Source organism: Podarcis pityusensis (assembly GCF_964106645.2).
Source record: "Podarcis pityusensis genome assembly, chromosome: 1".
NCBI classification, from domain to species: domain Eukaryota; kingdom Metazoa; phylum Chordata; class Lepidosauria; order Squamata; family Lacertidae; genus Podarcis; species Podarcis pityusensis.
In genome coordinates, this window is record NC_138028.1 from 80128975 (window position 1) to 80140000 (window position 11026).

Sequence of the window (11026 nt, forward strand, 5' to 3'; positions counted from 1 at the left end):
TCCCTTGTATTACAATTCCCAGCTCCTCAGGTTTACTCAGCACATCCCATGGGGTTTGAAAAGCTTCATCGCTATTCCCCCGAGTTAAGAGGCTGCGTCTCTTCCTGGAGGTTGTAGGTGCATCTTTAACCATCCTGATGAGGTTGCATTGCCAATCTGTGAGCCCTTTCCTGCTGGGCAAGAAAGAAGCACCCCATCCTGGTACACTGTTTCCAGCATCTAAGGATCCCCTTGTGGTAATGTTTTGCAGGTGCCAGGTCTGCACTGTTTGGCCTGAAATCTTACGAACACACTCCAGCACTGCAAGCTCTCTTATGTAGGGCATCCCAAGCAGGGCCGTCTTAAGCATATCCAGCGCCGTGGTGCAAAGATCCCCCCACCCACCCACCCCCCGTTTCCCAGAGTTGTCAAACTTTTCTAAGGGGTGGAACCACTGGACTTACTCCCAAGTAAGTAGGTGTAAGATTGCAGCCTTTCGTGCTGCTTCTCCTGCATTCTCCCTGTTCCTTCTCCTCACTTTCCTCAAAATGTGAAATCCTTGCATCTAATAGAAAAAAAATCTACTGACAGGGTTAGAGTTAGGGTTAGGGAGCTCACCCCATCACAGGGATTTGAACCGCTGACCTTCCAATCGGCAAGCCCAAGAGGCTCAGTGGTTTAGACCGCAGGAGGGGGTGGTGGAAAATGTTCTCTGTCTCCGCCACAGCCCCGATCCCCGGCATGGTGGCGGTGATCAAGCAGGAAAACGTGCTGGCGGACATGCTCTCTGGTGTCGGGGCACCCAAGAAGGCAGCCTGGAAAGGGCCTCCTTTCACCAGGAAGCAGGAGGAGGACAACGACTGGGAGCAGGGCTGTCTTTAGCAGATGCAGAAGCTTGGGAAGGAAGCTGTGTGCCCGCCAGCCATATCGTTAGTGGGGCGCAGCTGGCAGGCGTGCAGGGAAAGGGGAGGCCACTGGCAAAGCTGCCCAGCTCCCCCACTCGCTGAGTGGCCGGCGCTCTGGTGCGATGAACCACTAAGACCAATGGGAAAGATGGCTCTGATCCCAAGGCTTGTATTATCTCAGAAGAAAGGCACGACTTCAGTTTGTATAGTTATGACATAGGAAGCTGAGATATACCCGTTCAGAATAGTTGTCCATCCAGCTCAGTGTGGTCTACACTGACTGGCAGTGGCTCACAGCAGTTTGGATGCAAAGCACCTGCTCTGCTACTGAGCTACTGTCCCAGCCCTTTGTTCCTCAAATGATGCTTGGGGTTGTTTTTTTGTCAGCCCTGAGTGCCTGGAAAACGAAGTTGCCTGGCAGCTCTCGCCTTAACTCACTGGCTGTTCAGGGCACATATGGCTATGAGAAACTAAATTCAGCTTGAAGCAGGCATCGGCAAACTCAGCCTCCAGATGTTTTGGGACTACAATTTCCATCATCCCTGACTGCTGGTCCTGTTAGCTTAGGGATGATGGGAGTTGTAGTCTCAAAGCATCTGGAGGGCTTAGTTTGCCTATGCCTGGCTTGAAGCATTTGGTTTGCTGTCTAAATTTCCCGGACAGCTATTCTTCCCAGTGTGGAAGAACAAAACGATAAAGGAATTAAAAATGAGAATGTGTTTGTGTGTGTAGGTGTGGTTTTGCCAGCAAGGAAGGAGGGACCAACAGACCCAGGGTCTGTGAGAGAAGAGAGTCTGGAATGTATAGCCTGTGTGTGAATAAGGCAAGGACTGGGATCCTTGACAAGGAAGACAGAGGCTCCAGCTGTCATCTCAAGGACTGCTTGCTAAGGAAGTCTGTTGAATAAACAGGAGGGAGGCAATAAGACGAAGAACAGAAGATCTTGTTTTACATTCTTGAAGATTCTGTTTTACAACCTTGCTGTCACAAGCCTGCGTATGGAAAACTCCCACTTTTGCCATGTGTGTAATCTTTTGTAGGGTATATAGGGCTTTAAGGGGTAGTAACTCTTGGGAGGGACACGTTGTGCTCCTTGTGGGGTAGTTTGTCCACCTTTTGGTCCCCACCCTGCACTCCACTCTCTCCTGTGACTCCTAGAAGCTGTCAGCATGCGACAGCAGCCACACCCCAGGAACTGCTTCTACTAGCCGGCTAAACCAGGTGAGGGTAATCAATGGGTCTCAGAAGCTCAGTGAGTTAGGGATTTTCCCTGCCTGCAAAGATGGGCTCCAGTGAACTGAGACCAATAGTGGGTCCAGTGGTCAAGAAGGCAGTTTTTGCACATGCTGGTGGGGCTTGTCAGCCTGAGAAGGCAGCCCATCTAGGAAAAAGAAAACTCTGATCCTAAACCTCCACTGCTTTGTGGGATATCTTCGGGAGAAGAAATGACCAAGGAGTAAACTCTACACAAATCCAGAATGGAGTCCCTAAGATGGTTGTATGGCATCTTGTACACCTCCTTCTGGCAACTCCCACATTGGTATCTGGATTCAACTGGCTGGGCTCGAACCCCAAAATTTCCCCAACACAAGAGTGGAGGCTGAGTTGAGGGAAATATTATAGAATGCTTTGCAGCCAGTACAATGTCAACCAAAGTTTGGCAGGTGGCTATCAGAGAAAGCCTCTGTGGCTGTAGGATGCCCTCTTCAGACAGGTTTGCCTGGCACTGGGGTTGCAGTCTTTCCTGTCCCATATGATCCTTTAATTTTTAATCTTACCTTCTTTAAAGAGCTTCTGTACTGCTGTTCCTTTCCCTTTTTTGGTGTGTTTTTTTTTTAACGTATTTTTTATTAAAGATTTCTTGGTTTCAAAAGTATGTGCAATGTCTCTTTTTTCAAGTTACATTTTCTACAGATCCATTTCATTTGTTGAGACATTAGTGTTACATTAGGAAGAAAAGGGGGGAAGAGGTGGAGGGGGGCCTGGTGAATGGGGTTGGGTGGCAACGCTTCTATTCTACTTAATGTATGTGCGGGGTTTTATGTCAGCGTCGCTTGTGCGGGTTCTCTTTACTATTCGCTTGTGTTCCTTTGGTGGTGAGAGACATTGGGGTTGGCCTAGGGTGTGGTTGTTTGTGATTGGCTGTGGTGAACTTTGTTTTCATGTGTGAGTGGGGTGGGTGGGTATTTTTTAATTAGGTTAGCCATATTGAGTCATATGCTGTTGGTGGATTCTTCTTGTTGTTTTGTTGGGCTGTGTATGTGATAAAGGGGAGCCATACGAAGGCGTCTTCTTCCATTTGTCCCCGTGTCAGTTTCAGTTTATTTGTTAATTTTTCTAATAAGGCTGTTTCCGATACTATCCCTTTTTTGGTTTTAAACCTGGATCTTATTTTGCTAGCGGTTTTGTTCCGTTTTAGTATTTTTTGTCTATTATATTTTATAATGTATTTTTTTGGTCTTTCTCATGTAAACCACTGCAAAAATAACTTTAACAAAAAGCTATATTTTACATAGCATTTTGCTCCACGGCCTCCATCCACTCTTTTTTCCTCTCCACCTGTTGTAACAAGCAGTGTGTATGCTGCACAGCAGGCGTGCGGGCAGGCAAGGGATGCCTGACCCAACAGGACTAGGAAAAGAAACTGTGGGTGCTTCTTGTCCCCTGCTGCCTTTGGAAATTTAAAAAAGGAATGTTCTCTTCCTTTCCCCCCTGGCATTCCTAACCCCTGGCATTTACACAACCCAGGTCAGGGTAAACAGATGACAGCGCCATGCACAGCCCATTTCCTCTTCAGATGCTCCTTTCGGGCCTTCCCTTCCCTGAATCAGTGGTTTTGGTGCCATCGTGTGGTTGTTTTGTTGACTTTCAAAGGCTAAAAGTGGGAGGAAGCAACGCCCCCAAAGTTCCCTTAAATAATTCTCCCCCTTTGCCAACTCCTGTTCATGCAATGTTTCTACAACCGCCAAGCAACTCTCAGACAGTATTCTACTATTTGGAAGGAATGAATGGTTTTCTTCATCCTGGTGAAAGATTGCAGCGAGCGACCGTGTTGACCCTGAAATTCAGATTCCCTTCCTCTGCCTTCTGACATTGTCAGGACATAGCCCAAACATCAGGTTGAGGAAGGTCTGTGTAGCTGGTGGAGGAACAGGATGTGGAAAATAAGCTCTCACAGCATATGCAAAAAGAGACTTCTCTTAACCACTGACTAACCAAACGGTGAAAATGCTCTGGAAGGCGTGTAAATGCCTTCTTGGTAGTCAAGATAACCCTGGGGCTAATTGGTGCAAGCTGTAAAATGAGATCATATATGCTTCTCTGCTTGCTTTGAAGCCTTAGTTTTGATTTAGTGAGTTGGGAGAGGGGAGGCTGTTATTCATGGTAGGTCAGTTATTCCCTTATCTGAGAGATGGATGAGAGCTGGAAAGAGGCTTCTAAACCGAGTTAAATGGACTGTTGCTGCCAGCGTATGCAGCTTGCTTTTTGTATAAGTAACGCTTAGCATATTAGCCTCTCAAAGACAAGCCGTGGCAAATGCTTGCTGTTTCGGCACCCATCCCAGGTCTGTAAAGGTAGCAAGGTCGTCTGCACTGCCTTGCAAGTTTCCATCTGGGAAACCTGCTGAAGAAATTTTGGAACTGTCAGAGGAGGAGGTAGGAAGAAATCCTTGAAAATGCCAGCGTCGAGGGGTTCAGTTCTGATCTGAAGAAAGACTAATACTGACTTGCAGCTTTACTTATTTATTTCATAAAATGTATATACCACTTGACTGTCAAAAAATTCTAAAAGTGGTTTACACTCCCCCATATATGGGGGGAAATTGTGTACATTTGAAAACGCGGGCAGCATTAAGATAAATTCAACAGTGTAAATAAGTTTTGATAGATGTAATAATGGAATACTGAATGGTTTAGTTTATGTAAAATATGCAGGGATTTATGTTATGCAAGGACGCGGGTGGCGCTGTGGGTTAAACCACAGAGCCTAGGACTTGCCAATCAGAAGGTTGGCAGTTCGAATCCCCGCAACGGCGTGAGCTCCTGTTGCTCGGTCCCTGCTCCTGCCAACCTAGCAGTTTGAAAGCACGTCAAAGTGCAAGTAGATAAATAGGTACCGCTCCGGCGGGAAGGTAAACGGTGTTTCCGAGCGCTGCTCTGGTTTGCCAGAAGCGGTTTAGTCATGCTGGCCACATGACCTGGAAGCTGTCTGCGGACAAACGCCGGCTCCCTTGGCCAATAAAGCGAGATGAGCACCGCAACCCCAGAGTCGGTCACGACTGGACCTAATGGTCAGGAGTCCCTTTATGTTATGCAAAATGAACCATGGAAAGAGAAGGAGGGACGTCATTGATACATTTTAGAATATTCATTTAAACAACCTTAAAGTAAAACAGAAAATTTGATAAAAATTATAGGGGGGGAAATATAAATGGTTTACACTCCCCCCTCCCCTCCCCCAATGCTAATCACAATGTACAATAATCAAATTAACAGGAAAGTTTTTGGGATTTCTTCAGACTAGCTGCTCGCCCCTCCCTCCACAAAAAAAGAATGAAAAATAAGCTCTTTTCCTTTTCTCTCCATTGCAGAACCTTTCTGTCCAGGAAGGAAGCTAGATCTCTAAGGTATTGGAGTTCTTGTTGAAACTACACTGAAAAGGATATATCAAGAACTCTGGCCAAAAGTTTCAATATAAGGAATAATTCCTACTCAAGAGTTGAAATGAAAAACGTGTGTATTCTGCTAAGAATAACAGTTTGAAGCTAGTAGTAGATTTAAACACAACGTATAAGTATGATAGTTTTAAAGTAATGGTAAGTTTGGATACAACGTTTAAGTGCAGAAATAATGTCGTTTCAAATATACAATGATATAGTACAAAGGTACATGAAATACCAGTGCACAACAATTGTTTTATACAAGTCTCAATAGCAGTCAAAAAGAGTCCACATTATATAAAATTAGAATAAAGAATAAAGAATGAAGGATCAAATGGGGCCAAAAAGGAGTATCCGGAGTGTGAATCAGATGTACGGCTCAGTGGTGGTAACCAGGACAGGGCCCTGTTTCGGAGTACATGCCTTCTTCAGCTGGTAGTATCAAAAAATATGTCAAGATAGATCAAGGTGCTTCAATCCATAGATAATAAATATAATAAATTATATACATTCTAAAGTATGTTAACACATATTATGATATTTGGTTCCATACCTCGGTTTTTTGACGACTATAAATCTGTTGGAAGTCTGTGTCATTTAGTTCTTTTATGTTTCTATTTCGACATGCGTCTAGAAATAAGGATTTCCAAGAGTTATTATTTCCAGTGTATCCTCGTTGTAATAAGGACTGTGTGAGTTGGTAGGCCGCTATTTTGTAGTCATGTTGGGACGATGCATTTCTTTTTAGTCTTAAGTACTGTCCATACGGTAGATTATTCAATAAATGTGGAGCGTGGAAGGATGAAGCGTGTAATAATGAATTTTGATCAGTCGGTTTATGGTATGGGCGGATCTTAAGTTGTTGGGAATGATCTTTAAAGACTGTAACATCCAGAAAATTAACTGATGTATCATGAATGGTACCAGACAATCGTATATTTGGATCTTGGTCGTTGATCCATTGGAGGAATTGTGTTGCTGTGTCTTGATCCTGTATAACGAAGAACAAATCATCTATAAACCGATAATATTTGATTATTTTGGATCTAAAAGGATTGTTGTCATGAAGGATGAAAGTTTTTTCAAAGTGTATCATGTAAATATTCGCAATAGAAGGGGCACAGGCAGAGCCCATCGCTACGCCTTTGATTTGCAGATAGAACTGTTTTAAATAACGAAAAAAGTTATAATCCAAAATGATGTCCAGAATATCGAGCAAAAAATGTGTTGGAGGTTCTCTCGTGAGTCTGGAATCCAAAAGAGTTTCTATAATCGACCTGACTTCAGGTAATGGGACATTTGTATACAGCGACTCGACATCCAGGGTGACAAGGGAGGCCTCCTTTGGTATGGTAGTGTTCTCAACGTGTCCAATAAATGTTTTCGTATCCAGAATATAAGACGGAGTGTCGATGGCAAATGGATGCAAATGATGTTCCATATACTGACAAAAGGGTTCCAAAAGAGAGTCATTACCTGAGACAATCGGTCTGCCTGGTGGAGCATCAAGTGATTTGTGAATTTTTGGAAGTATATAAAATACTGGGGTACGTGGATATTTATTGACTAAAAATTCAGTTGTTTTCTTATCGAGGTATCCAAACGATATGCCTTCCGATAAGGTGGTCCTGATTATTCTGGAAACGTCGTCAGTAGGGTCTTTGGGCAATGGTTTATAAAAATTGCTATTTTGCAGTTGTCTATTTACTTCTGCGGTATAATCCTGAGTATTCATAATGACTATGGCTCCGCCCTTGTCTGCTGGTTTTATCACAATATTCTCATCCGATTGAAGGCTAGCAATGATTTCTCTATCCTTTGCGGTAAAATTCCTTTTGTGTGGAGGTGGTCTTCTCTTTTCTATTTTATTAATGTCTTCTAGTAAAACCTGATAGAATGCATTCAGGCGGGCATTATCTACATGCGGGTTAAATGATGAGTGAACGCGGAATGGCGATGGTGTAGTCTGAAAATTGCCAAAGTGGCACCTTAATTTAACAAGACGTACAAGTTTGAAGATGTCCACCCTTGTCTGGAACGCATTATATTTAGGTGTGGGAACAAATCCCAGTCCGAGATTTAAAATTCTCTCTTCTTCATGGGTTAGTGTGCGTTTGGATAAATTTACAACTAAAGACGTCGTTGTTGATTGCGGCGCTTGGGAAAACCCTGTTGTTTGGAATAATCAATGGTGTGTGGACGTAAATCGTATTGTCTTAATTGTCTGGGTTGTCTTATCTGTCGATGTGGAATTTGTTCCTGTGAGTCGCTCTGTTCGGAAGATTCAGCATTGCTGGATGAAAATACTAGTGTTCATGGATTTCTGCATCCATGGGAACACGTGATCTGATTCGTAATCCCTACGATCGCGTTCAAACTTCCTTAGTTTCTCAATTTTTATATTATCCGAATAATTCTTAAGTTCTACTTGTAATTGTTTAAATTTAGATTCAAACGTCTCCAAATCAAATTGTTTATGTAATTCCTCAGTGATTCCAACAGCTTCTTTGTCCAAACGTTCAGTCTCTTTAATTGCAAATTCTGTGATTAAAGTCATCAGGTCAAAAGAACATCTATTTAGAATGGACATCCATTTAATTTTAAATTCTTCATTATTGGAAAATAAAGTTGGAGCTTTTTGAATGCGTAATCCTCTGGGTGTCCTCTGAACTTTAGTGTAATCGGCCATGAGTCTGGCGTGTAGGTTGTATCTAGTTTGTCTTTTTAGAATATTTAGATAAGTGTTCCAATCATTGTTAGGTTTGATAGGAGTTTCATTTGTAAGGGAAGGTAAGGAACCAAATATCTTCTCTTTTTCATCAGCGGAATACGAAAAGGTCTCAGCCCATTTGGCCATAGTAATCGTTAAAGGAATTGGAGTTCTTGTTGAAACTACACTGAAAAGGATATATCAAGAACTCTGGCCAAAAGTTTCAATATAAGGAATAATTCCTACTCAAGAGTTGAAATGAAAAACGTGTGTATTCTGCTAAGAATAACAGTTTGAAGCTAGTAGTAGATTTAAACACAACGTATAAGTATGATAGTTTTAAAGTAATGGTAAGTTTGGATACAACGTTTAAGTGCAGAAATAATGTCGTTTCAAATATACAATGATATAGTACAAAGGTACATGAAATACCAGTGCACAACAATTGTTTTATACAAGTCTCAATAGCAGTCAAAAAGAGTCCACATTATATAAAATTAGAATAAAGAATAAAGAATGAAGGATCAAATGGGGCCAAAAAGGAGTATCCGGAGTGTGAATCAGATGTACGGCTCAGTGGTGGTAACCAGGACAGGGCCCTGTTTCGGAGTACATGCCTTCTTCAGCTGGTAGTATCAAAAAATATGTCAAGATAGATCAAGGTGCTTCAATCCATAGATAATAAATATAATAAATTATATACATTCTAAAGTATGTTAACACATATTATGATATTTGGTTCCATACCTCGGTTTTTTGACGACTATAAATCTGTTGGAAGTCTGTGTCATTTAGTTCTTTTATGTTTCTATTTCGACATGCGTCTAGAAATAAGGATTTCCAAGAGTTATTATTTCCAGTCAAATTATTTGTGAAAAACGGACATCAGTTCAGTGTTTTCTCACCTTAGATAATTGCATCCAAGTTTTCTTGCGTTTCTCTGTGCGTTTTCTATTAGGGAGTGAAATCATTGTCTTATATGTGTGTCTGTGGGAGAGGGAGGATAGGCTCTCCCTTCTTAAAGGTGTAAACAGAGAAGGGATTTAAAGTCCAAGGCCATCTATGGTGGTTTATTAGAGAAAAGAACTGTAGTCTTGATGTTCATTCAAGCCCTTGGGGGACATCGTTTCAAACAAATGAATATATCGTGCTTCCTGTTGTAACAATAGTCTATCAATATTTCTCCTGGTATATAGATCTACTTTTGGTTTCCAAATAATAAAGAAGACAAAATCCTCTTCCGTGTGTTTTTGTTGTATATAATGTTCCACCATTGGGGCTTCTCGTATTCTGTTACGGATCCGTGATCGATGTTCATTTATGCGTAGTTTAATTGGTCTGGTGCTTTTGCCTATATATATCTTTTGGCATGGGCATATCCATGCATACACGCTATTCTTCGTGTTACAGTTACTAAAATGTTCAATCTGAAACTTGAAGCCAGTCTGTATGTTGGTGAACTCCTTTACTTGTAGTGCGTATTTGCATACATTGCAGCTACCACATTTGTAATGGCCTTTAGTTGATGCTTCCGGGTATGTAAGTTGGTCCGATTTCACCAAATAATTCCTCAGTGATTTGGTTTTTTTTAGGCCAATTATAGGTGGTTTTTGACATCCTGGGATGTTGGATAACAAATGTCAATGTTTATATATGAGTTTCTTAATGCTAGAAGTATGTGGTGTAAATTGCAGTGATGTGCAAATACGATCCTCTCTAGGTTTATCCGAGGTTTTTATAACAAGAAGATCTTTCCTGTTTTTCATTTCCGCTCTATCTTGAGCCGCAGCAAGAGTCCGTGATATTATCGGTTTATAGATGATTTGTTCTTCGTTATACAGGATCAAGACACAGCAACACAATTCCTCCAATGGATCAACGACCAAGATCCAAATATACGATTGTCTGGTACCATTCATGATACATCAGTTAATTTTCTGGATGTTACAGTCTTTAAAGATCATTCCCAACAACTTAAGATCCGCCCATACCATAAACCGACTGATCGAAATTCATTATTACACGCTTCATCCTTCCACGCTCCACATTTATTGAATAATCTACCGTATGGACAGTACTTAAGACTAAAAAGAAATGCATCGTCCCAACATGACTACAAAATAGCGGCCTACCAACTCACACAGTCCTTATTACAACGAGGATACACATCACGGACTCTTGCTCCGGCTCAAGATAGAGCGGAAATGAAAAACAGGAAAGATCTTCTTGTTATAAAAACCTCGGATAAACCTAGAGAGGATCGTATTTGCACATCACTGCAATTTACACCACATACTTCTAGCATTAAGAAACTCATATATAAACATTGGCATTTGTTATCCAACATCCCAGGATGTCAAAAACCACCTATAATTGGCCTAAAAAAAACCAAATCACTGAGGAATTATTTGGTGAAATCGGACCAACTTACATACCCGGAAGCATCAACTAAAGGCCATTACAAATGTGGTAGCTGCAATGTATGCAAATACGCACTACAAGTAAAGGAGTTCACCAACATACAGACTGGCTTCAAGTTTCAGATTGAACATTTTAGTAACTGTAACATGAAGAATAGCGTGTATGCATGGATATGCCCATGCCAAAAGATATATATAGGCAAAAGCACCAGACCAATTAAACTACGCATAAATGAACATCGATCACGGATCCGTAACAGAATACGAGAAGCCCCAATGGTGGAACATTATATACAACAAAAACACATGGAAGAGGATTTTGTCTTCTTTATTATTTGGAAACCAAAAGTAG